General features: G+C 30.1%; 1 protein-coding gene across 4 annotated transcripts in view; it reads right to left on the bottom strand.

Moving 5' to 3' along the window:
- Positions 1 to 26,784, bottom strand: part of RhoGAP19D (Rho GTPase activating protein at 19D) — a 302,970-nt gene that overhangs the window by 221,462 nt on the left and 54,724 nt on the right. The window contains exon 1 of one of the 4 annotated variants that reach the window (XM_075300613.1): positions 5,917 to 5,963. The exons of the other annotated variants lie outside the window; for them this stretch is intronic. The gene's annotated coding sequence lies outside the window, so the exon portion shown is untranslated. Of the gene's footprint in view, positions 1 to 5,916; positions 5,964 to 26,784 lie in introns of those variants that run through there. 4 annotated transcript variants of the gene reach the window in all.

Here is a 26,784-nt window from a genome sequence, read left to right as displayed (position 1 = left end):
CCATCATCCGTAATGGCGGCCACACCATTATAGTCGGGGCGCTTGAATTCTCTCCCTCCCTCTTTGGCAAGTAAACCAGATCATTTTGTTTGTTCACAAATTGCTCAATTTGGAATAGCTTATCATGGGTGAGAAACAAATTCGCTAACTGGCCTAAGAGTTGAATAATGAAGCAAGCGAATCAATTCTTTTGATCTTTCCAGGGGACCTGTTTTTGTGCATTGGTGAGCTCTAGCACTTTTTGGAACTGCAATATCGTTTGTGCGGTAGAAATGAAATTTTGGTCGAGTGCTGAGTGCAATGGTGAAGCGAGGAACCTCCTTTTAAAGTCAATCTTGGTGACGCGAGGTGAGTGCGATGGATAACATTCGGCGATGAATACGGAGCTGAGACCGACCATTCGACGGTGTTTGAGTTCTGGTAGCCAATCGAAAGTTTTTAGCTGACCGCATGTAAACACGATCATTTTGTTTATTCACACGTTGGTATAGTTTCTCATCGGAGGAAACCAAATTCGGTAACCGTCTACGTTTATGCATGGGAGCCATCGAGGTGCAATGGTTAGCATGCACGGCTGGCATACACAGGGTCTTGTTGAAATGGTTGAAATCAACATCCGTTCTATGACAAGCTCATATTAAATTCATCGCTTCTACGTCAATTTGTAAACACTTCCGGATCAAAAAAAAAATAAGTTTCCCTATTTTTTTTTTTTGGCGACGCTTATTTTTTGCTTAGAAAGTAATAGATTCAGTAGGGTGGGTACTTAAGATTCGGCCCGCCCGAACTTACGGCTATACATACTTGTTCAATATATGTAACATTATTAATTTTGGCGGTTTTTCTTTCACTTTTGGACGCTTTATAACACAGCCAACAATAGTACGAGAAACAAAAGATTTATTCAGATTTAAATGCTGAATGGCTCCAAGTATAGCCACTTGGGGTTCCCACCCAAATACACAGAAAAAAAATTCACGAAAATTTTTTCAATTACAATTTTAATTGAGTTTTAAAAAATATTCAATTAAAAATTTAATTGATTCAACAAATTTTTTAATTGAAACACAAATCAATCACAAACATTAATAGTATCAATTAATTTTTTAATTGGCCTTCAATTAATTTCTGTAATTGAAGACATTTCAATTAAAAAATTAATTGAATCAATTAATTTCGTGATTGAATCAGAATTTTTTTTTGTGTGTGTATAAGCAATCGCACTATCACGCTTAAATTACATCATAAATAACTTTATTTCTGAATTCATTTAGATCAAAATGCTTTTGTAAGCTTATCAAAATAAAATGAACTGTCACTAGAATAAATATGTTAGCTGTCAAACGTGCGGTTTAGAAGTTGCACACAAAGATGGAATATGATCACCTCAAATAGGTTTCAAGAGCAAAATGTTATTTTCGGATGGTGAATATGTAACATGTTTGTCGCAACCATGTTATTTTTTTTTTTTTTTTTTTTTTTGAAGCATTTTATGTTTGCCGAGAAAACAAAAATTTTGGCTGCAACAATTTTCCATCGTCACCATCGTCCAAAAATAACATTTTGTTCTTGGGACATGTTTGAGGTTTCTCGGCATGTGGTTTGCATTACATATCATCCACTCTGTACATGACATATTCTATTTCTATTTTCAATTTAAAAAAAAAGACATATTTTTCTTATAAAATCTCAATCGTATATCAATTGAAAACTGTCTTGTTTAAAATTCCCAATCATTGTCAATAATTAAGAACTAGACTCAAAAGCAAAAAAACAAAGACATGATACGAGATTTCTAAAGAGATTAAGTGTGATTATGTCTTACGCCATAACTGTAGAATAGACGGTAAGAGAAATATAATTCCATTCTATCCTATATTGGAAACATATTAAAGAAAAGCAAAAGATGATGAAGCATCACTCCAGTATTATTGAATTTTTGGGAATGTATGGTGGCGGCAATGGGGCTGACGACATCATTTTTATTTTTTTTTTTTTGGGGGGGGGGAGACTTTCCCATTATTTTGCTCTATGAAATGTCACATTATAATGGAAAGAAAAAAATTGCAAAATGTATATAATGGCTTCTAACTTGAGTTTTAGTTATTTATAACACACTACAGTACATTTATAAACCGAAAAAATTCATAACTATGATGACGTTTTACTCTCTATAGATCACGTCATCATCACCATTGCCATTGTTAGAGCTTAGCCATCATTTTCATCATCATCGTCATCATCATCATCCTTGAATAAAAAGGAATTCAAGTGTATGGTACACATAAGCAAGCACCCAAGTACAATTTCAAAATAGGTCCAAATTAAACTCAAATATCCAAGTAGCACACATCAACTTAAGGTTTAGCTGCTGAAGTAAAATTAGAACCTTTGAGGGGTAGACAAACGGAACAACAAAACAATGACGATTACGAAGATATTTGGTGGTATTTTGATGGATGAGTAATGCGAATTTGTAAAGGCATTTAGGGCCACAACCCAATATCTATACCACCATGGTTATGACGTTTGTAACGCACACACACACACAAATATAGGCGACCATTTTTTATACTCTTGGATTCCAGAGGCTAACGCCGCTCGTGAATAAGTTGGTTTGTAGGTAAGATAGAGGATGGTTTGTTAGTTCATATGAGGTCATATCTTACAAACACAAAATAGTTTTGAATTTATGACATAATCGATACAGTTTTTTGTGGTAAAATAGATTTGGGTAAAAAAATTCAAAAAGGATGAGAATCTTAAGAAATAATCATTGAATATTAAAACAGTAGGGAAGAGAAGATAACATTTATAAACTTCGATTTAAAACTTCATACTCAATCAGCTGTTTTCTTGATTTCAGAAACAGAACACTTTAAAAGAAGAATGAACAAGTTTATACGGCCGTAAGTTCGGCCAGGCCGAATCTTATGTATGGATTGCGTAGAAACTTCTACGAACGACTGTCATCCAAAATCGAATTACTTGGGTTGTGGTATCTTAAAACTTCTTAACATCGTTTTCTAAATTGTGAGTTAGTCCATACGTGGTATATATTAGACAAAAAAGTTATGTATAGGTAAGTCTACAAATAATTACGAATCGACATGGATTTTTGCACGGTACGTAGAGAGCCAGAATTGAAATATGGGGGGTCGCTTATATTGGGTCTATATAAAATTAAGAACTTGATGTGGATCAAATTTTTGTGTGATTGGGGATCGATTTATCTGAGGGTTATATATAACTATGGACCGATATGGACCTACTTAGGCATGATTGTTAACGGCCATATACTAGCACAATGTATTAAATTTCAACTGACTCGGACGAAATTTGCTCCTCCAAGATGCTCCAAAACCAAATCTTGAGATCGGTTTATATGGGGGCTATATATGATTATGGACTAATATGGACCAATTCCTGCACGGTTTTTGGATACCATACACTAACACCACGAACCAAATTTCAACCGAATCGGATGAATTTGGCTCTTCCAAGAGGCTCCGTAGGTCAAATCTGGGGATCGGTTTATACGGGGCCTATATATAATTATTGACCGATTTCGACCAATTGTTGCATGGTCATTAGAGACCATATACTAACACCACGTACCAAATTTCAACTGAATCAGATGAATTTTGGTCTTCCAAGAGGCTCCGGAGGTCAAATCTGGTGATCGGTTTATATGGGGGCTATATATAATTATGGACCGATGTGGACCAATTTTTGCATGGTTGTTAGAGACCATATACTAACACCATGTACAAAATTTCAACCGGATCGTATGAAATTTGCTTCTCTTAGAGGCTCCCGAAGGCAAATCTGGGGATCGGTTTATATGGGGGCTATATGTAATTATGGACCGATGTGGACCAATTTTTGCATGGTTGTTAGAGACCGTATACTAACACCATGTACAAAATTTCAACCAAGGCAAATCTGGGGATCGGTTTATATGGGGGCTATATGTAATTATGGACCGACGTGGACCAATTTTTGCATGGTTGTTAGAGACCATATACTAACACCATGTACCAAATTTCTGCCGGATCGGATGAAATTTGCTTCTCTTAGAGCAATCGCAAGCCAAATTTGGGGGTCCGTTTATATGGGGGCTATACGTAATAGTGGACCGATATGGCCCATTTGCAATACCATCCGACCTACATCAATAACAAAAACTTGTGCCAAGTTTCAAGTCGTTAGCTTGTTTCGTTCGGAAGTTAGCGTGATTTCAACGGACGGACGGACGGACATGCTCAGATCGACTCAGAATTTCACCTCGACCCAGAATATATATATACTTTATGGGGTCTTAGAGCAATATTTCGATGTGTTACAAACGGAATGACAAAGTTAATATACCCCCATCCTATGGTGGAGGGTATAAAAACCTCAAACTAAATCTCTAGCTACACGCAAAAAAAAATAATTTTTTCCTCCCAAACAAAATTTTAGACAAACAAATATCGTTTTTCCAAATACTTTTCGCTGTACACAGAAAAAAAAATTCCGTAGTTAAACAGACTCTAAATTTAACTTATTTTTATTGGAAAACATTTATTTGCTAGTAGTTAAATTGTATAATTTTTATCGAAATTTTCCACAGCTTAATGAAATCTTACTTTTTTTAAGTATGTCTCAAAAATTTTATGAACTAAACGTGGGTATAAAGTTCAATGACCGTACACATAAGTTCAATATGAACTAAAGTAAAAGAAGATTTTCGTACGATTCCCAAAAATAGTAAGAATGAACTACTGTATGGTTAAAATGGTCATGATTTGGCGCCAATGATTTTCTTCTTTACTTTTAGTTAATTTTTTCTTCTATGAGAGGATGTAAATTGATGAACTGCAGTTAAAGAGTAAAACAGGGTATTAAAATTTCGTGGTTTTAACAACGCTTTATGGAAATCTCAACATGTGGAGCAAAATTTAGTTCAATTTTCGTGCGAGGTAGTTCATTCTTCCTATAAAACAGTTCACTTTTTTTCGGTGTAAGGAAGTTTGTTTAAAAGAAGAGTATATACTGTGTGTGTTTTTAAATTTTACCTTTCGCCTGGATGGAGAATCAAACCGCTGACCGTACAGTTTGTAAGCCAACACACTTAGTGTATAGTGTGTTGGTTATTGGTATTAACTGACAATTATTGCTATAGCCGTCAACGCATACAGTTAGGTAGTTATATTTATAGAGCATAGTTTTGGGCACCCACGAGCCGATATAAAGAAACTTTATTTAACAGAAACATTCCTGCTTCGGCCGAACACCAAAGCATTTTTTTTGTAATTTTATATATAAAACAAAATTGTTCGGAAAAATAAAATCAATCATCAAATCAATTTTTACTATAAAACTTCAAAATGTATCTTATTAAGGACTTAAAGTCAGAAAAGAACAGCGCTTGACATAAACGAAACGGACTGTGTTTTGGAACAAAAAAAAATTATTGCAAAAATAAAAATTGTGTAAAACAAATGGCAATGAAAGTTCGAAATTTTCGAAGAAATTCAAAGATCTCTACACGTTTTCCAAACGATTTTTTTTACTTTGAGTGTATATTTGAAGCTCTTTTATTTTTAATCCAAAGATTTAAAACATCGACTTATTCAACTATTATTCATTTAAACCATTAAGTAAATGTTGGTTTATTTAAATGACGAAAGGAGGCAAATTACTAATCCGATTATTCTCAAATTTAAAAAAGTAAAGCAAAGCAAAGATTACTTTATTTTAAAGAAATTTTTTGTAAATGTTGTGTAAATGCTATGTCCTCAAATTAAAGTTCCATAATCATGTAAAGTCAAAAACCTTTGATTCAAGTTATTTTTTTTTCTTTTTTGAATTAATGGAATGCTTCAAATATGTTAATAATAGAGTCCTGATTTTTAATTCGAAGATACTTACTAAGTATAAAAAGTCGTTATGTTTTTTTTTCACGGCAAAATTATATTGGGATCTAACCTGAAACAAGAAAAACAAAATCATTAATATATTAACAAAACATAATACACAGAAAAAATAAAATAAAATAACATTAAAAACACACTGAAACAAAAGCATCCCTGGTTCCAGCAGCCACCGTGGTTCAATGGTTAGCATGCCCGCCTTGCATACACAGGGTCGTGGCTTCGATTCCTGCTTCGACCGAACACCAAAAAGGTTTTCAGCTGTGGATTATCCCACCTCAGTAATGCTGGTGTCATTTCTGAGGGTTTCAAAGCTTCTCTAAGTGGTTTCACTGCAATGTGGAACGCCGTTCCGACTCGGCTATAAAAAGGAGGTCCCTTGTCATTCAGCTTAACATGGAATCGGGCAGCACTCAGTGATAAGAGAGAAGTTCACCACTGTGGTATCACAATGGACTGAATAGTCTAAGTGAGCCTGATACATCGGGCTGCCACCTAACCTAAACCTACACAGAAAAAAAGTGTCTCGTAAAATTAAGAAGATTTTTACAATAATTTATTACAAGAATTTTCCAGAATTTTAGTTCATTTTTCGTATCTTGAACGAAAATTAACTACTCGAAAGGAAATTTTACAAATTCTAAGTAGCAATCGTTTAGTTCATGGCCTACAAAATACAATGGTAATTTCCTTAAAAAATTTCTTAACTGGTAGTTAAAAATTCGTTTGTCATGCTATAAAACTACTTGTGAAATGTAAAGTATTTTCTAAATAATAAGTGCAATTTACTATAAGATTTTTTTGTATGAGAAAATATTTTTTTACGAAAAATGAACTTGAAAGTGGATAGCAATTTCTTACTGACTATTCCTATAGTTAATAATTGTTGGTAAAAAATTACACAATGAAATATTTTTAGTTCACATGTAATTAAATTTATAGACATTTTCGTCAAAAATGGTAGATAACATTTCATGACAATTTTGCAAATTTTAAGTTAAACGTTTCATCGCTCATAAACTGGTGTGCCTTTATGAATATTATTCTTATAGTAAATTGTCAGCAGATGCGATGAACTAATGCATAGTACAGAAATCTTTATCGGAATAGTGGAATGTGATTAATGTAAAGATGATGTTACTTGAGTTTTGTTGTGTATACATGAGCGTGGGGTTGTTTTTATTTTGTTCATTTAGTGGCTTGTGTGTTTGTTATTCGTTGATGGTTTTTGGCTGGATGAGGTGTTGTTTTCAATAAAGGCACATGTGTTTTTGTTGTTGTAGGAATGTTTTGGCTTTGCTTGGTTTTGTTTGGCATGCTTCAGTTGTATAGTTGGCGTTGGCGTGGGCTGTTGCATCTTTTAAGTAGGTATGCAACAAGGGAATATAAAGGCATGGAATATTTTGGATTTTTGAGTCATATATTGGTGTTTGTTTATTAAACCTTTTAAATGAAAGTTATTAATATTTTGTCGGTAGTTTAGAAAAAAGTTATTAAGAATATTTAGTAAAATATGTTGAAATTGAAAGTGTATTGAAATTTTCATTATTCAATGTAAAAAATTAATATTCAATTCCAGATGAATTTGGAAATTTTTTGTAATATCTCAGCGTATAGTTTATTCATAAATTGGTAAGTATTTTTTTAATATGGCTTTCTTTTGAAAAGAATATTTTTTATGTATATTATTATTTGTTAATTATTTTTTTTTTTTTGGACACCAGTTTAATGTTTTTCTTTGTTGTAAAAGCGATATTTAATTTCAGAGCAACTCCAGACGGATTAAAACAAATTTAAAAAGGTAGAGAATTGGTAAGTTTTCTTTTAAAAATTGGAATATTTACGTTTTTATGACCTTTTTATCATCAAAATTACAGGTTTTTAATACCTTATTTTAGTATTTCTTTAATTAATTTTTTTGGAAACTAATGTAATATTTTTAATGTAAAAATAAATATTTAATTTCAGAATAACCCCTTAAAATTTTGACAAATTTTTAGTACTCCTTTGCCTGTAATTTAATAGTGAATTGGTAAGTTTTCTTTAACTTTCTTTTAACCCTGGACAGCCATCCTTATTTTTTGTACATTAACGTCATCCTTCGTCATTTTGACTACGGCTGATTTCAAGACGATATAATTTTCATCGTGAGCGAAAAAGTGAACCAAACTTGAATTTATTTTCTTATTCAATTTGGTTTTAAGTAGTATAAAACAAAAATTCATAAAACGGTCGAATTAGTATAACTTAAATTTACCATTTCCCAATAGACTAAAATGCATTTTAAATCGAAAATGAACTTACGTGTCGTCATTTTGATGACTGTCTAGGAATATCAAGAATATTTGGTTTTTTATGCATATTATTATTTTTTTCATTAGATTTTTTGAAAAGTTATTTAATAATTTTATTTAATATTTAATTTCAGAGTAACCCAAATAAATTTGGACAACTTTTTATATTTTCCCTCAGCGTACAATTTAATAGAGAATTGGTAAGTTTTATATTAAAACTTTGGCTTTCTTTCAACTAGAATATTTATTTTATTATATCTTTCACATCGATAACAACACAGTTTTATGAGTTTATTTAGAATACTTCATTATTTCTCTAATTGTTTCAGGTACAAATTTTATGAGATACGTTTTCAAAAGAAAAGTTGAATTCCTTACACCATTTGATAAAATGCCCCAAATATGGTAAGTTACAAGCTAAAATGAAGAATTAAAAATTATATTTCATTACATGGTATTAATTTTTAACAATTTTCATTATTGTTTCCATTTTTTCCAGCAAGATATGTGAAAAAATTACCTACGATGAATAAAAAAAAGGATAAGTCAAAATGTCCAAACAGCGGGTTCAAATGAACTACTCTGTTTTCCATGTGGTCATAATTTTTATTCACAAAAAACATTGTATTAAGAACTTTCATCATAAGTTTTTGTAATAAAGTACTTTTGCTTAAAGATAGTTTAATTTTAATGTATGAAAATTCTCATAATAGTAAAACGGTTTGTTGTTCCTTTAATTATTTAATTTCTCTATACTGTGGAATGATTGATTTAAAAATAGTCTAGTCGTCGACATTTTAAAGAGACTGTTAACCAATTTTTATTATCGGGTTTCCCACAAAATAAGCAAGTAAACCAAAATAATACTGACTTTTTAACTTGGTAGGTGTATATAAATCTTATGGTGTTGTAAAAATGAACTAAACTACAATGTTATAGATGAACTAAAATTTAAGAAAATTATAAACTAGACAAGTTGAAAAAAATCTTAAGGGCTAAATCATGGTCAATATTACTACAGTTTAGTTCATTTTGCAATGGAAAAGGGTTCACTGTTTTTTCAGTGTATAGAAATAAAATTTTGACAAAATTTTCAATTGAAATAAAATTTTGAAAAAATTTTCTATAGAAATAAAATTTTTATAAAATTTTCTATAGAAATAAAATTTTGATAACATTTCTATAGAAATAAAATTTTGACAAAATTTTCTATAGAAATTAAATTTTAACAAAATTTTCTATTGAAATAAAATTTTGAAAAAATTTTCTATAGAAATAAAATTTTGATAAAATTTTCTATAGAAATAAAATTTTGCCAAATTTTCTATAGAAATAAAATTTTACAATTAATTAATTGCAATTAAATTTTGACAAAATTTTCTATAGAAATAAATCTTTGCCAAATTTTCTATAGAAATAAAATGTTGACAAAATTTTCTATAGAGATAAAATTTTGACAAAATTTTCTATAGAGATAAAATTTTGACAAAATTTTCTATAGAAATAAAATTTTGCCAAATTTTCTATATAAATAATATTTTGACAAAATTTTCTATAGAAATAAAATGTTGACAAAATTTGCTATAGAAATAACATTTTGACAAAATCTTCTATAGAAATAAAATTGTGACAAAATTTTCTATAGAACCTAAACTTTTGACAACATTTTATATAGAAAAAAAAATGTTGAAAAAATTTTCTATAGAAATAAAATTTTGTCAAAATTTTCTATATAAATAACATTTTGACAAAATTTTCTATAGAAATAAAATGTTGACAAAATTTGTTATAGAAATAAAATTTTGACAAAATCTTCTATAGAAATAAAATTGTGAAAAAAATTTTCTATAGAAAAAAATTTTGACAAAATTTTCTATAGAAATACAATTTTTACAAAATTTTCTATAGAAATTAAATGTTGACAAAATTTTCTATAGAAATAAAATTTTGCCAAATTTTCTTAAAAATAAAATTTTGACAAAATTTTCTATAGAAATAAAATGTTTACAAAATTTTCTATAGAAATAAAATTTTGACAAAATTTTCTATAGAAATAAAATGTTGACAAAATAAGATTTTTTTGTTTGGTTGTTTGGTAATATTTTTTCCAAATTTTGGTAGATTTTTCTTGGCTCGATTGGCAACCGTGTATACACTCGAAAAAAAGTTTACTTGGATCCAAAGATTTTGACCTTCCCTTAAGGATTTTGGTATTGATTCCGAGCCAAAGATGCGGCTTCTTTAAAATAAAGACATTTTTACGGGCCTCCCTGGCTTTAAATCTAGGATCAATAAAATTAAAATTGGATACAGATCTCATTCATCGAATTTTTATCCTCTTTTTGCGATATATTAATATAGGTATTTATGTTCAAACGAATTCCAATTTCAAAATCCAAATTATGCCAGGTACTTCAAAGTAAAAACAGTTTTCTTAATGCTAAAAAAGCTTTAAACCAATGATGCAAATCCTTAAAATAAGTCCTAGCCTATACTTGAAGCGTTTTTATCTTAAATTTAAAAATTCAATATGTCAGTTTAGTTAAAGACGATTTCTTTAAATTAAAAATGTTTTTCTTTATTTTAAGGAAAATTTGCCTTACTTCAAAGATCTTCAGGAGAGAGGCGCAAAATTTGTGTCCTAAATTTAATTGAAAAAAAAATTTTTAAGTAAGGATTATAAACGTTCTTTTAATTAAAATGTCATTATTTTAAAGAATTTTGTCCTTAACATTGCGTAAATTTCGAATCATAAAATTTAAGTTGCATAATCTTCCATATTAGGTCAATATTTTTTTCAGTGTACAAGGGTTGCCTTTTATTTGGCGGGATTGGGAAACCCTAGTGTTGCAATCTGTCAACTGACAGCTCTATTGTAAAGCTTGACAAAATTGGACTTAAATCGTGAACATTTTCGTGCGATTATTTTTTACAACTTTCGACGTTGATTAACTCAACAATAGTGCGTCGATGAACATAATTGAAATTTTCGTGATGAACTCTGTCAAGGACCATTATTTAGCAATAATATGGTGAAATCAACCATGGTCGTAGTTCATTCCAAGACGAATTTAGTGAACGTCGCCCAAATTAAGTTGGTGTTCGAGAAACCATTTATGCTGTGCGGCAACTGATAGTGCAAGAATAAATCAAACAGAGTTCCAAAGTGCTGCAACAATTGGTTCAGTCGCATGCAAAAGTGTATAGATATTAATTGGGAATATTTTTAAAAACAAAGGGATTTTCGATGACTAATATTTGTTTTTGTTCTCTAATTCAGAAATATAAAACGCATACCCTCGTAAGCTCTATAAATTTGACCCACCCGTCTTATTAAGGTGGCAGCCATGTTTCAACTAAGAAAATTTGTTATGAATGCGAAATCAAATAAGTTCTAATAACGAGAAAAACGAAACCAGGACATTTTTACCGGAAACCTTAAAAATATTTTACTTGTCTCAAAGGAAAAGGCATGCAACAAATTAGAGAACTATGATTATGACTCTGTACAAACACTCAAGTGCATGCAAGTGGAAGTGTACATGTCACAACTGACTACCTAAAATTCTATCCTTCAAAGGCATTTCTCTTTATAAGGTGTCTGGTGAGAACAAAAAGAAATACATATTACAAAGTAAAAGTGTGCACTCACGTGTTTACATCATGAATGGAGAGTGAGAGGGGATTTGAAGAAGACGGGAATGAGAAGGTTAATGTCTGCTCTGAGTTTTTTTTATTTTTCGTTTAAGGAAAATTGATATTTTTACGATAAGGTCTTTGCAGGGTTCTCTTTATTTCAAAAACGATGCAGCAGGTTGTGTGACATATGTGGGGTGGGGGATAATTGGGGTATAAGGGTAGAAAGGTTCTATTACAGGGTGTCGCATAAATGTTAGTGCATATAGAATTTTTTTTTCTTGTCAGAGAGGGAGTGTATGTGTTAGTGTTTGCTATTGATGGGGTTTTGTTTTTGGCTTTGTCGTGTTGCATATATCGACACTGGATGTCGTTGTTTTTGTAACAGTGAGCTAACATTTCGAAAAGTCTACATGATGGAGCGAGCTCATTGTAAATACATGACAAACCACCGTAAACTAAACAAACAACAGCAACAACACAAAATCAACGATGAGAATACAAAATAATAAAAACACCGTTAACGTGCTCTTGCATTCATTGTTGCGGTTAAAGTTATTGTGAAGTATGGATGTACGTATATGTGAGTTAGTTGATATTGCATATGCATATGCTCTCACAAATATCCCCGCACACACACTGTCAATATTTCATTGTTCTTATCACACACACGCGTTTCCATGATCCCATTGGGGGATGTAAGTTAAGGTGTCATTATATTTCATAACATTGCGACAATGGTACTGCGGTGGTATCAACCCACAATCGTGACAAGTTACAACACCACCCCACCACCATTCTGATAAATGGATACATACGAGGGTCGCTTATTGCAAATTCTTTGATTAAAATGCCATTTACATTTGTATCAGACATTTTACGATGAGGTAATTGTTTTGAAGTGATTGGCAATTAATTTATACGAAACATAGCAACTCATGTTTCGAGTTGTAATGAAATCGTGATATGCCCATTATTAGGTTTATGGGAATTAGGTATTTTGTAATTGTGGTCATATCTTAAATCCAATTAAACTTGATTAGATGCAGTCAATCTTAATCAATAATCGTGTGCTCAATACCATGAACCCGCATTGTGTCAACGGCACAGAAAAAGTAAGTCTGCAATTATAGTTATGGTAAAGTGAACTCGTTTTTTTATTATATTATTGTACCACATCAAAATTTCTTTAGGGATTTTAGCCGTCCCTACACTCAAAAATATAATACTTAGATCCAAACATTTCGAACTTCCCTTAGGCGGTTTATTTAAAATAAAGACAGTTTGTAGAGAGTTTTCTAGCTGTAAATCTAGTATCTATAAAACAAAATTAGGATACGGGTCTCATTCATAGATTTTTCAATCAAAATAAAAGCTTAACACAAATTTAAAATTTCATACCCGATTTCTCATATTCCAAAAGAATACATTCGTTCGAGAACGATGTCCAAAACAGCTGAAATTATAAAGACCAATCCGCTGTTGTTGGCGAACAAAGACGTTCGCTGTCAATATCTCAGTTAATTTAAAAAATAATTTTTTTAAGTCAAAAACTTCTCATCCTCAACGACCAATGAAAAATCATCACATGCAGAGAAGGAATATGAACACCCAAAACATGTTTCAAGAGCGAAATATTTTTTTTGGATGGTGAACATGTCGCAAAAATGTTGTTTTCATGGCAAACATATACAGCGTTGCCGAAACCAGATGCATAATTTTTATGTTCCATAGCCACCGTACAAAAATAAAATTTTTCTCTTGTAACAAGCTTAGGGTGATCATATTTCTTCTCTGGGTGCAACTACCGATCTTCAAGAGAACTGAAGTTATCCAACACAGATATTATCAACAAACTATCAACGAATAGACTTTCTCGTCATCTACCGATCAACAATGCATCGAAGTATTCATTAAAACCCAATCATTAAGGAGCCACCGTGGTGCAATGGTTAGCTTGCCCGCCTTGCATACACAATGTCGTGGGTTCGATTCCTGCTTCGACCGAACACCAAAAAGTTTTTCAGTGGTGGATTATCCCACCTCAGTAATGCTGGTGACATTTCTGAGGGTTTCAAAGCTTCTCTAAGTGGTTTCACTGCAATGTGGAACGCCGTTCGGACTCGGCTATAAAAAGGAGGTCCCTTGTCATTGAGCTTAACATGGAATCGGGCAGCACTCAGTGATAATAGAGAAGTTCACCAATGTGGTATCACAATGGACTGAATAGTCTAAGTGCCTAAGCCTGATACATCGGGCTGCCACCTAACCTAACCTAACCTAACCTAAGGAGCCTAAGTTGACGAACTCTTGTGTTTGATCGGGTGTTAATAATTTTGCTGGTTGTTCAAGAACTTCGATTGCAAATGGGTCATGATCGTTGATGATCGATAGATGAGATCATCGACGAATCGAAGTTCTTCAACAACCAAAAAAATTATTAACACCCGATCAACAGCAAGAGTTCGTCAACACCCCGTCATCTTTATACAAACGAATACAACAGTTTCGGTGTCTTTGCCACCTACTCCAGAACACCTGGAAGGCGACGACTTCTTCCAAAGCATCTGCTTCCATCAGACACCGACAATTTTAGAGAGAAAAAAAAATTTCATACGCAATTTCATCGAAATTTTATTTCTATAGAAAATTTCGTCGAAATTTTATTTCTATAGAAAATTTCGTCGAAATTGTATTTCTATAGAAAATTTCGTCGAAATTTTATTTCTATAGAAAATTTCGTCGAAATTTTTTTTTATAGAAAATTTCGTCGAAATTTTATATTCATAGAAAATGACGACGAAATTTTATATTCATAAAAAATCCCGCCAACATTTTATTTTCATAGAAAATTTCGTCGAAATTTTATTTTGATAGAAAATTACTTCGAAATTTAATTTGCATAGTAAATTTTATCAAATTTTAATTTTCATAGAAAATTTCGTCCACATTTTATTTTCATAGAAAAATTTTTAGAAATTTTATCTTCGTAGAAAATCTCTTGAAAATTTAATTTTCATAGAAAATTTCGTCATAATTTTATTTCTGTAGAAAATTTTTATAGAAATTCGTCGAAATTTAATTTTCATAGAAAACCTCGTCAAAGTTTAATTTTCATAGAAAATTTCGTCGAAATTTTATTTCTATAGAAAATTTTGTCGAAATTTAATTTTCATAGAAAATTACGTCGAAATTTAATTTCCATAGAAACTTTCGTCAAAATTTAATGTTGACGAAATTTTATTTTCATAGAAAATTTCGCCGAAATTTAATTTTCATGGAAAACCTCGTCAAAATTTAATTTTTATAGAAAATTTCGCCGAAATTTTATTTCTATAGAAAATTTCCACGAAATTTTATTTTGATAGAAAATTATGTCGAAATTTAATTTCCATAGAAAATTTCGTCAAAATTTAACTTTCATTTTATTTCTACAGACAATTTTGTCGAAATATTATTTTGATAGAAACTTGCGTCGAAATTTTATTTTCATAGACAATTTCGTCGAAATTTTATTCTCATAGAAAACCTCGTCAAATTATAATTTTCATAGAAAATTTCGTCGAAACATTATTTTGATAGAAAATTACGTCGTTTTGATAGAAAATTACGTAGTTTTCATAGAAAAGTTCGTCAAAATTTAATGTTGACAAAATTTTATTTTCATAGAAAATTTCGCCGAAATTTAATTTTCATAGAAAACCTCCTCAAAATTTAATTTTTATAGAAAATTTCGCCGAAATTTTATTTCTATAGAAAATTTCCACGAAATTTTATTTTGATAGAAAATTATGTCGAAATTTAATTTCCATAGAAAATTTCGTCAAAATTTAATTTTCATTTTATTTCTACAGACAATTTTGTCGAAATATTATTTTGATAGACACTTGCGTCGAAATTTTATTTTCATAGACAATTTCGTCGAAATTTTATTCTCATAGAAAACCTCGTCAAATTATAATTTTCATAGAAAATTTCGTCGAAATTTTATTTTTATAGAAAATTGTGTCGAAACATTATTTTGATAGAAAATTACGTCGAAATGTTGACTTTCGTCAAAATTTAGTTTTAGTTTTCAGTTCGTCAAAATTTTATGTTGACGAAATTTTATTTTCATAGAAAATTTTGCCGAAATTTAATTTTCATAGAAAACCTCGTCAAAATTTAATTTTTATAGAAAATTTCGCCGAAATTTTAGTTCTGTAGAAAATTTTCACGAAATTTTATTTTGAAAATTATGTCGGAATTTAATTTCCATAGAAAATTTCGTCAAAATTTAATTTTCATTTTATTTCTACAGAAAATTTTGTCAAAATATTATTTTGATAGAAAATTACGTCAAAATTTAATTTCCATAGAAACTTTCGTCAAATTTTAATTGTCATAGAAAATTTCGTCGAAATTTTAATTTTCATAGAAAATTTCGTCGAAATTTTATTTTTATAGAAAATTGTGTCGAAACATTATTTGATAGAAAATTACGTCGAAATTTTGACTTTTGTCAAAATTTAATTTTCATAGAAAATTTCGTCGAAATTTTATTTCAAAATATTATTTTGATAGAAAATTACGTCAACGTTTAGTTTTCATAGAAAATTTCGTCAAAATTTAATGTTAACGAAATTTTATTTTCATAGAAAATTTCGACGAAATTTAATTTTCATAGAAAACCTCCTCAAAATTTCATTTTTATAGAAAATTTCGCCGAAATTTTATTTCTATAGAAAATTTGCACGAAATTTTATTTTGAAAATTATGTCGAAATTTAATTTCCATAGAAAATTTCGTCAAAATTTAATTTTCATTTTATTTCTACAGAAAATTTCGTCGAAATTTAATTCTCATAGAAAACCTCGTCAAATTTTATTTTCATAGACAATTTCGTCGAAATTTTATTTCTATAGAAAATTGTGTCGAAACATTATTTTGATAGAAAATCATGTCGAAATTTAATTTCCATAGATACTTTCGCCAAAATTTAATTTTCATAGAAAATTTCGTCGAAATTTTATTTCTATAGAAAATTTTGTCAAAATATTATTTTGATAGAAAATTACGTCGAAATTTAAGTTTCATAGAAAATTTCGTCAAAATTTAATGTTGACGAAATTTTATTTCTATAGAAAATTTCATAATGTTCATAGAAAATTTCATAATTTTTATAGAAAATTCGACGACATTTTGTATTCATAGAAAATCTCGCAAAAATTTAATTTTCATAAAAAATATAGTCAAAACACAATTTCTATGAAAAATTTCGTCAAAATTAAATTATTATAGAAAATATAATTTCATCGAATTTTTCGTAATTATGAAATTCTGTTTTTCTAAATATGAATAAAGAAATTAACATAAAATCACTAGCAATTTAATTGTATACAGGTGAAATTTCCATCTTGTTTTTGTTGTCGGAATTTAAAATAAATTAATAACAATTTTTATGTTACTTGTTTGCTTTTTGCGCTTCCCGCTTAAGGTGGAAATTAAAGGCAGTCGTTGGAAGGAAACTGCATTGTTTACAAATGAGTTAGTTTTTATCATGGCATTTATTTCAATTCCCTTCATAATAAAACAGCAAAGTGCAAACAAGATTGATTACGTGATAATTATGGAATTGTGTTTTATAATTTTCACTTAATTGTAACAATGACGAATGCTTTCTTTTTTTCACAGATTATGCAAAACAAAAAACCGACAACAAAAACTGAGATAGCTTAAAAAGTCATAATACAAAAACCAACAAAACACGTTCACCATGTCAATGTTGCAACATTGGTTTTTTGTTTATGTATGTTGAGAATTATGTGAAATTTTTTTCTTTTATTTCTTTTTATAATCACCGGATGAATCACATTGTGATAAATGCGACTTGGAATTGAAATCTGAATTTTCTAAAAAAAAGTGATTTTAACATTACCATGGTTTTACAAAGGCTTTACAACGGACCAACTACAATGTCATGTTCAAGAGTGAAGCTTGAGAAACCATATTGAAAATTGTTAAGAAAAAAAAACAGTAAATATGGAAGAAACTTGGACTAGTTTACATTTTACTCTACTTTTATCGTTTACATTTTACTTACTTTTTGCCCGTTGCTTTTTTTTTTTTGAAGATATTATTTTTTAAGATATTTTTGAAGATTCTAATGATTGAGAAAGTATTGTTGCCACTATTGACCATTGGATTCTAAGTCAAATATCCATTTAACGCATGACTCTTGCGATTATTCCATTGACATGAACTAATTACAAAAATAAGCATAAACTGAAAACAAATTCCTATTTCAGTTTTCAAATATCGTGTTACGATGTTCATGTTAATCTATCGGTTGACACGAAAAGGGAAAAAGCTATTCACATAACAAACAAGCATCATCATATTTTTGTGAAAATTTCTTAATTAATTCTAGCTTTATTGTTTATATAATAAAACTATGTACGCTGGAATTATAAAAAAACGGCTACATTATTTCAAATGCAAAAGATCATAAGAAACAAAATAATGTTTGTTAGTTTTTATACCCTGCGCCACACTGTGGAACAGGGTATTATAAATTAGTGCATATGTTTGCAACACCCAGAAGGAGACGAGATAGACACATGGTGTCTTTGGCAAAAATGCTCAGGATGGGCTCCTGAGTCGATATAGCCATGTCCGTCTGTCCGTGAAAACATTTTTGTAATCAAAGTCTTGGTCGCAGTTTTAGTCCAATCGACTTCAAACTTCGCACAAGAATAGAACCCTATTGAATTTGGTTGAAATCGGTTCAGATTTAGATATAGCTCCCATATATATCTTTCGCCCGATATGCACTTATATAGACCCAGAAGCCAGAATTTTACCCTGATTGGCTTGAAATTTTGCACAAACATAATACTTGGTCGTATAGTCAGGTGTGCAAAATTTGATTGAAATCGGTTCAGATTTAGATATAGCTCCCATATATATCGTTCGCCCGATTTACACTCATATGACCACAGTGGCAAATCTTTTACTCCGATTTAATTGAAATTTTTTACAGGGAGTGGAATTAGCATTGTAGCTATGCGTGCCAAATTTTGTTGAAATCGGTTCAGATTTAGATATAGCTCTCATATATAGCTTTCGCCCGATTTACACTCATATGACCACAGAGGCCAATTTTTGGCTCCGATTTAGTTGAAATTTTGCACAGGGAGTAGAATTAGCATTGTAGCTATGCGTGTCAAATTTGGTTGAAATCGGTTCAGATTTAGATAAAGCTCCCATATATATATAGTTCGCTCGATTTACACTCATATGACCACAGAGGCCAATTTTTGGCTCCGATTTAGTTGAAATTTTGCACAGGGAGTAGAATTAGCATTGTAGCTATGCGTTCAGATTTAGATATAGCTCCGTGACGTGACATTAAGAAATGCTATGGAAAGGGATATGGCCTTGATCCTTGAATATACGAGGTTAAATAAGTTAGTATTAAGTTCGTCGAAGACGAAATTGGTGTGTTTTAGACCGACTTCGAACCAAGCTGTTAGTGAGTTTTCAATATCCATCAATGGTATTGTAGTTAACGAAGTCAAGGAAGTGAAATATTTAGGTATATTACTTCAGCATAATTTATCTTGGGACTCTCATATATCTAGTCTGAAGAACAAAGTAGCTCCAGCGTTAGGAATTCTTTTTAAGATGAGGTACCTTTTGGACTCCAAAACTAAGATGATGCTATATCAGTCATTGGTGCAGAGTCATCTTGGTTATTTGGCAGTCATTTTTGGATTGAAGAATACCTCAGCTCTACGTTCCTTACAACGCATTCAGAATAAAGCCCTCAAGGCCGTCTTTAACTTGCCCATGAGGTTTTTGACGATACCACTATACGCGGAAATTTCTAAAAATATTTTGCCTGTATATGGTTTGTATAGATATCAGTTGTTGCTATATATTTATAAGACTGAGAAAAATATGGGCTATTCTACGTTAAAGTTTTCCAGGAATCAATCTGCTTTTAACACTAGAAACAGAACATCTTTAAGGGTAGTGAGGTGTAGATTGGAAATTACAAAACAGAGAATTGAGTTCATTGGTACTTCCCTATTTAATGCCTTACCCCATGATGTGATATATCGCTGATCTAATATATCGCTGTTTAAGACCAAACTTAAGAAATATTTGCTTGAAAATGTTGAGATACTTCTAGCTTAAATTACATTCAAGATTTATGGTTTATGGTATGGATTTATTTTTGTAATTTCTTTTTATTTTTTTCTCTTTCTTTTTGATTTTTTAATTTCGTACTTATATTTTTAAAATTATAATATATTAAAAACATTTATCTTTGTCACACATTTGCCAACTTGCCTCAAAAAGGCGCTGAGGCCTTAACATTATTGTAAAGTTTTTAATAGAATAATAAATAATATTATTTAAAAAAAAAAATGTATGTATTTGGGACAAACCTTTATATATAGCCCCCAACACATTTGACGGATGTGATATGGTATCGAAAATTTAGATCTACAAAGTGGTGCAGGATATAATATGGTCGCCCGACTTTAGACTTTCCTTACTTGTTTTTAGTGTAAAATTACATTAACAGAGATTATTCATATTCAATACTCATTCATATACAAGAGTGTGAGCGATTACCATAAGCTAGCTAACATAACTAACGAGAGCAAGAGTTAAATATTCTGTTATTGTAAATTACCACTAGCATAGCAATGACTACATAATACTGTACTCATTGCTATGCTAGTGATCATTTACAATAGCATACGCTTTGGCAAATGATAACTGCTCTCTTGCTCTCAATTTATTTTTTTTTTTCACTCTCAAGTACTCGCTGCATTTTTTTAACAAAGATGCATTGAGTGGTCTGAGTATCCTAGATCTGTAATCATCACAATGGACTGAATAGTCTAAGTGAGCCTGAAACTTAATCGGGCTGCCACTTTAACCTAACCTTTAACCTTAACCTAGATCTGTAAGGAAATTATTCCATAGACTCAATAAAGAAATGAAAAGATTTACAAAGTCTAATTTGGTGACAAGCATAAACAAATAACATAAAAAAATAAGAAAATCTTAAGTTACTACAACAATTCCTACGACGAATGCTGAGCTTAGTCAACTTATAGAATTTTTCTTTAAATAGTTAATTTAGGCAAGACTTTTATCATATTGTCAGCATTCTCGTAGTTCGTTTAAATTTTAGAAAATTTTTGTAATACCCTTTTGCTTGCCAGATGGTAAAATAATATTCTTTACGCCTGTGATGCCATGTAGTATGAAAAACTTTTAATTAATTTTAATTGAAATTCACTCTCATTGTTTTTAGTAGAAGAACAAAAAATAACAACAACAACAAAATATTCTATAGAGTACAGTCAACACTCCCAATCATCTGCAATGCCACTCTATCAGCCTGTATAATGGTGGTACAAAAGTGTTCACTAAACAAAAGCTTCAATGTTCTCGACGAACATTGCCTCTTTCGTCCTTTGGCCCCGTTTTATACTTCTTCCCCAGCCCCCTCAAATCACCATTGTGTGGCATTTTCTCCTAAAAGTGCTATACATAACATAATTCGATTATGAATTGAAAACCTTTAGCAAGTCATTGAAAAGTGGGTGGTAATGCAATTTTAGGACTAAGTTGTACATGCGCAATGGGGGGTTGAGAGAGTTGGTTTGTAATACCTTCATTTGCTTTACATTTCGTAAGAGGCTTCTATGGCTAAGCCTCCCTTCTTCCATCCACTTGGTGTGCTTGAGTATGCTTTCTAAAAATCATTATATGGCTGGCACCCAACTCAACTCAACCCCCAAAAAATATCAAGCTTGACGTTGTCAATACTTCAAACACATAAAAGGGAAGTTAAACTCTCAACATATGCAAATACTTGATGGTGGTGGTGGTGCTGAAGGCACAGGATAAAGTGACGAAATTGTGCATTTCAAATACAGAAAGAGAAAAATATATCAAATTTGTCTATCCCATTTGTATTACAGCGGCGATATAACGACATCCTCATCGAAGGTAATTATCGTTATTATTATTTTTATTTTATTTCAATATAACATATTTGGCAGGAAAACCACAAGTGGTCATCGTTAGACCCCTCTAGCAATTAAATGTCGTTTGTTTCACGTTCGGTAGCTCGTTACAGTGATACTGGCAGTGTTCCATCCCGTCTAAAAAGTGGACTAAAAATTTAGCAACTTCAACAAAATTACGCCGTAGTGCTAGAAAACTAGCCCGTCAGCAGAACATATCGCGACAACAGATGCAACACCTATTGAAAAATGAGCCATTGAAGTTCCAAAAAGTGCAAGAGCTCATCGACTGTTAAGGCCTAAGGAGTTACTTCGCTTGCACTAAAGTCCTCAGTTACCGAATTTGGTTTTCTCCGATGAGAAGCCATTGCAAGTTCAGTGAATAAACAAAATGATCGGATTTACTTGCCAATGAGATCAGCTTAAAATTTAAACCTTCAATTGGACACCAGAACTCAAGCTCCGTGATGATAATGGTGTAAGCAATCGTAACTACCGATGGTTGCTCGATCGTGGGGTCAAAATAAATACATAATATTATCGGGAAAATGTCCGAAAGACAATACTGAAGCCCTGAGAGACAAAAATTTCGTCCGCAGACTGTGGACTCAGCGCCATCGCACTCAACACCAAGAATGAGGCTCATCGCTTCATTTCTACCACACAATGAACACCAAACCCTCGACAGCCAACGAGTCCGTTATCTCAAGTCAGATCTTCGGGCAAAAAACCCGCAGCGCCACTTTCGCGCAGCGTGTGCTGGTTTTGTCGGTTGTTTGAAAGCCATAATGCGAGCCAATGGTAGCCTAATCGAATAAATTTAAACTGATTCTAAAGTTTGATTTTATTTGCGACATTTTTTCTTCTGAACAATAAAATAAAAAATATAGCGCTTTACTTTGATACATTACATATCATCCTGCCTATATTTCATCAAAAAAAAAAAATTCTTCTCCGTGTACCTTCCTCAAATGCAATTTTAAGCAATTAAATCCTTTCAAAGGATTTTTTTAAAATGCAGGGTAGTTTGTAAACCTTATGGTATTCATGCATCCATGACCGCATGCCATGATGGTCGAGTTTTTAAGGATTTCATGTAATTATTGGGAGTATTGCATTACAAGAACCTGTGTACTTCAAAATCCTAGCCAAACACAAATAAAAGAATTTTAAATAAAATCCCAAAGTTGTAGAAAGGAAGTGTAGGGGTATTGTTCTCATCCTGAAAGCCAAAGATATTGGGAGTAACAACAAGGACATCATAAAATGAACATTGGATGAAATGAAAAGTAAACAACTTGAGGCGAAATGGACTTCCTGCACTGCACTTCTGGCCATAAAGACACAGGAAGCCAATTCATCCAAAATTATTTGGTGTATTTTGGTATGGAATGCATAGAGAGCACTACGAAACCTTTTTGAATCAATGGTTGTTGGTAGATGATAACAATTTGACAGAATTTCTAGACAAGCAGACAGTTTCAGGATTGCCTTAACAACCCAAATACAAAAAAGAAACAGGCAATCGTGTGTCTTGCCACAATTGAGACCAGAGAAATGGCTACTGTAAAACGCTTTCACAGTGGGAAGTCTTTTTTCTAGTCGAAATATCTATGAAATATGCCAGCAGCTAGAGCAAACTTCTAAAAACTAAATCTCTCCCTCAGTATTAAAAAAATCCATCCATGAAATGGGTAAGCAGCAAGCAAAGCACAAAAGTGGTTTAGTCTGGCATCCATTGAGTGTGACTATTTGATTACTCGGTTTGGGGGCAAAATTATCCAGTCAATGGTGATGTATAATAGACCAGCAATACAGAGAGCACATCTAGACTACTGTCGTTCGCTTTACTGGCTTTGCGCAATGTACAGTCAAACTGTCAGCCGCATACAGACAGTGTGCTTAACGTAATCGACATCATCGACCTGTCCGTCCGTCTGTCCTGTTCGTCTGGCATAAACATTGCCAATGGGGAAGTTATAAATTATTTCGCATACAGCTTCTGGTCCAGAGCTCTAACTTTAAAGGCCGTAGAAGCAATAGCCAAACGAAGGAAAATCAAGTAAATATGAACGAAATTTAAATTGCATCGAATTTCATGAACCCTCCTTCTATGTCATGTGGATTGAATATCAGGATAACTATAACATTAATGTTAACATTTACTTCCTGCGACAGAGGGCTTTAGCAGAGCTCTGTTAAGTGTAATTAAAAGAGGGAAAAATGAAGGTAACTATGAAATAAAAGAGGCAATTTAAATACAAAATTATCTACTTTGTAGACATTATAGAGGCAGTATCAATTTAGCCAACCAAATACCAAAATTTAGGGCTTTCGGGAAAACATATACCAAAATTGTGGGCTTGAAATATCGGGAAATATTTTCTATAGAAATAAAATTTTGACAAAACTTTCTATAAAAATAAAAATTTTATAATTTTTTCTATAGAAATAAAATTTTGATAAAATTTTCTATCGAAATAAAATTTTGATAAAATTTTCTATCGAAATAAAATTTTGATAAACTTTTCTATAGAAATAAAATTTTGACAAAATTTTCTATAGAAATAAATTGTTGACAAAATTTTCTATAGAAATAAAATGTTGACAAAATTTTCTATAGAAATAAAATTTTGACAAAATTTTCTATAGAAATAAAATTTTGACAAAATTTTCTATATAGAAATAAAATTTTGACAAAATTTTCTATAGAAATAAAATTTTGACAAAATATTCTATAGAAATAAAATTTTGACAAAATTTAAGAAATAAAATTTTAACAAAATCTTTTGTAGAAATAAAATTTTGAGAAAATTTTCTATAGAAATGAAATTTAGACAAAATTTTCTGTAGAAATAAAATTTTGACAAATTTTCTATAGAAATAAAATTTTGACAAAATTTTCTATAGAAATAAAATTTTGACAAAATTTTCTATAGGAATAAAAATTTAAAAAAAAAATTCTATAGAAATGCAATTTTGACAAAATTTTTATAGATATACAATTTTGACAAAATTTTCTATAGAAATAAAATTTTAACAAAATTTACTAAGAAATAAAATTTTAACAAAATTTTCAATAATTTTCCATAGCAATAAAATTTTCACAAAATTTTCTATACAAATAAAAATTTAAAAAAAAAAATTCTACAGAAATGCAATTTTGACAAAAATTTTTATAGAAATACAATTTTGACAAAATTTTCTATAGAAATAAAATTTTAACAAAATTTACTATAGAAATAAAATTTTAACAAATTTACTATAGAAATTGTTTAGAATTGGGTTAGAGGGATTGTGGATGAAGTAGTTGAGTAGGTGAATTCCAATTTCTTTAGTGTGTGTGGACTGTATTTGTGGGTAGTTGGGCGGAACAACACTTGGAGAACCTTTGGAGCTAGGAGTATTGTGGACGTTGGATCTTTGTCATAATTTCTCAGCATATGAGAAATTATGATATCACAGTGGTACAAGTCAATAAAAAAGGAGAAAACCAAGAGTTAGAGTTATGGAGATTCGGTTTATTGTCTATGCTCACCGTTTGAGTTTCAGAATTGAAAAGAATTTTTTGTATGAATAAGCCTACCAAGAAACATGTTTTAAAGTTTATAATTCACAATAATATACTTGGGAAATTAATCGATAATTCACTTAACACTTAACTTGTATTAATATTATAATTCACAATAATTCAATTAAATTTCAGAACAGATTTCAGTTAAAATGGTTATAATTAAATAAATAAAAAGGTTAAGTTAAGTTAGTTTAGACAGAAATAAAATTTTGACAAAATTTTCTATAGAAATAAAATTTTGACAAAATTTTCTATAGAAATAAAAGTTTGATAAAATTTTCTATAGAAATAAAAGTTTGATAAAATTTTCTATAGAAATAAAATTTTGATAAAATTTTCTATAGAAATAAAATTTTGATAAAATTTTCTATAGAAATAAAATTTTGACAAAATTTTCTAAAGAAATAAAATTTTGACAAAATTTTCTATAGAAATAAATTTTTGACAAAATTTTCTATAAAATAAAATTTTGACAAAATTTTCTATAGAAATAAAATTTTGACAAAATTTTCTATAGAAATAAAATTATAACAAAATTTACTATAGAAATAAAATTTTGACAAAATTTTCTATAGAAATAAAATTTTGACAAAATTTTCTATAGAAATAAAATTTTGACAAAATTTTCTATAGAAATAAAATTTTGACAAAATTTTCTGTAGAAATAAAATTTTGACAAAATTTTCTAAAGAAATACAATTTTGACAAAATTTTCTATAGAAATAAAATTTTGATAAAATATTCTATAGAAATAAAATTTTGACAAAATTTTCTAAAGAAATAAAATTTTGACAAAATTTTCTATAGAAATAAATTTTTGACAAAATTTTCTATAAAATAAAATTTTGACAAAATTTTCTATGGAAATAAAATTTTGACAAAATTTTCTATAGAAATAAAATTATAACAAAATTTACTATAGAAATAAAATTTTGACAAAATTTTCTATAGAAATAAAATTTTGACAAAATTTTCTATAGAAATAAAATTTTGACAAAATTTTCTATAGAAATAAAATTTTGACAAAATTTTCTATAGAAATAAAATTATAACAAAATTTACTATAGAAATAAAATTTTGACAAAATTTTCTATAGAAATAAAATTTTGACAAAATTTTCTATAGAAATAAAATTTTGACAAAATTTTCTATAGAAATAAAATTTTGACAAAATTTTCTGTAGAAATAAAATTTTGACAAAATTTTCTATAGAAATAAAATTTTGACAAAATTTTCTATAGAAATAAAATTTTGATAAAATTTTCTATAGAAATAAAATTTTGACAAAATTTTCTAAAGAAATAAAATTTTGACAAAATTTTCTATAG

Source organism: Haematobia irritans, chromosome 3 (assembly GCF_050003625.1).
Source record: "Haematobia irritans isolate KBUSLIRL chromosome 3, ASM5000362v1, whole genome shotgun sequence".
Lineage (NCBI taxonomy): Eukaryota > Metazoa > Arthropoda > Insecta > Diptera > Muscidae > Haematobia > Haematobia irritans.
The sequence above is the reverse complement of the archived record's forward strand: the minus strand, read 5'-3'. Positions and strand labels throughout refer to the sequence as shown.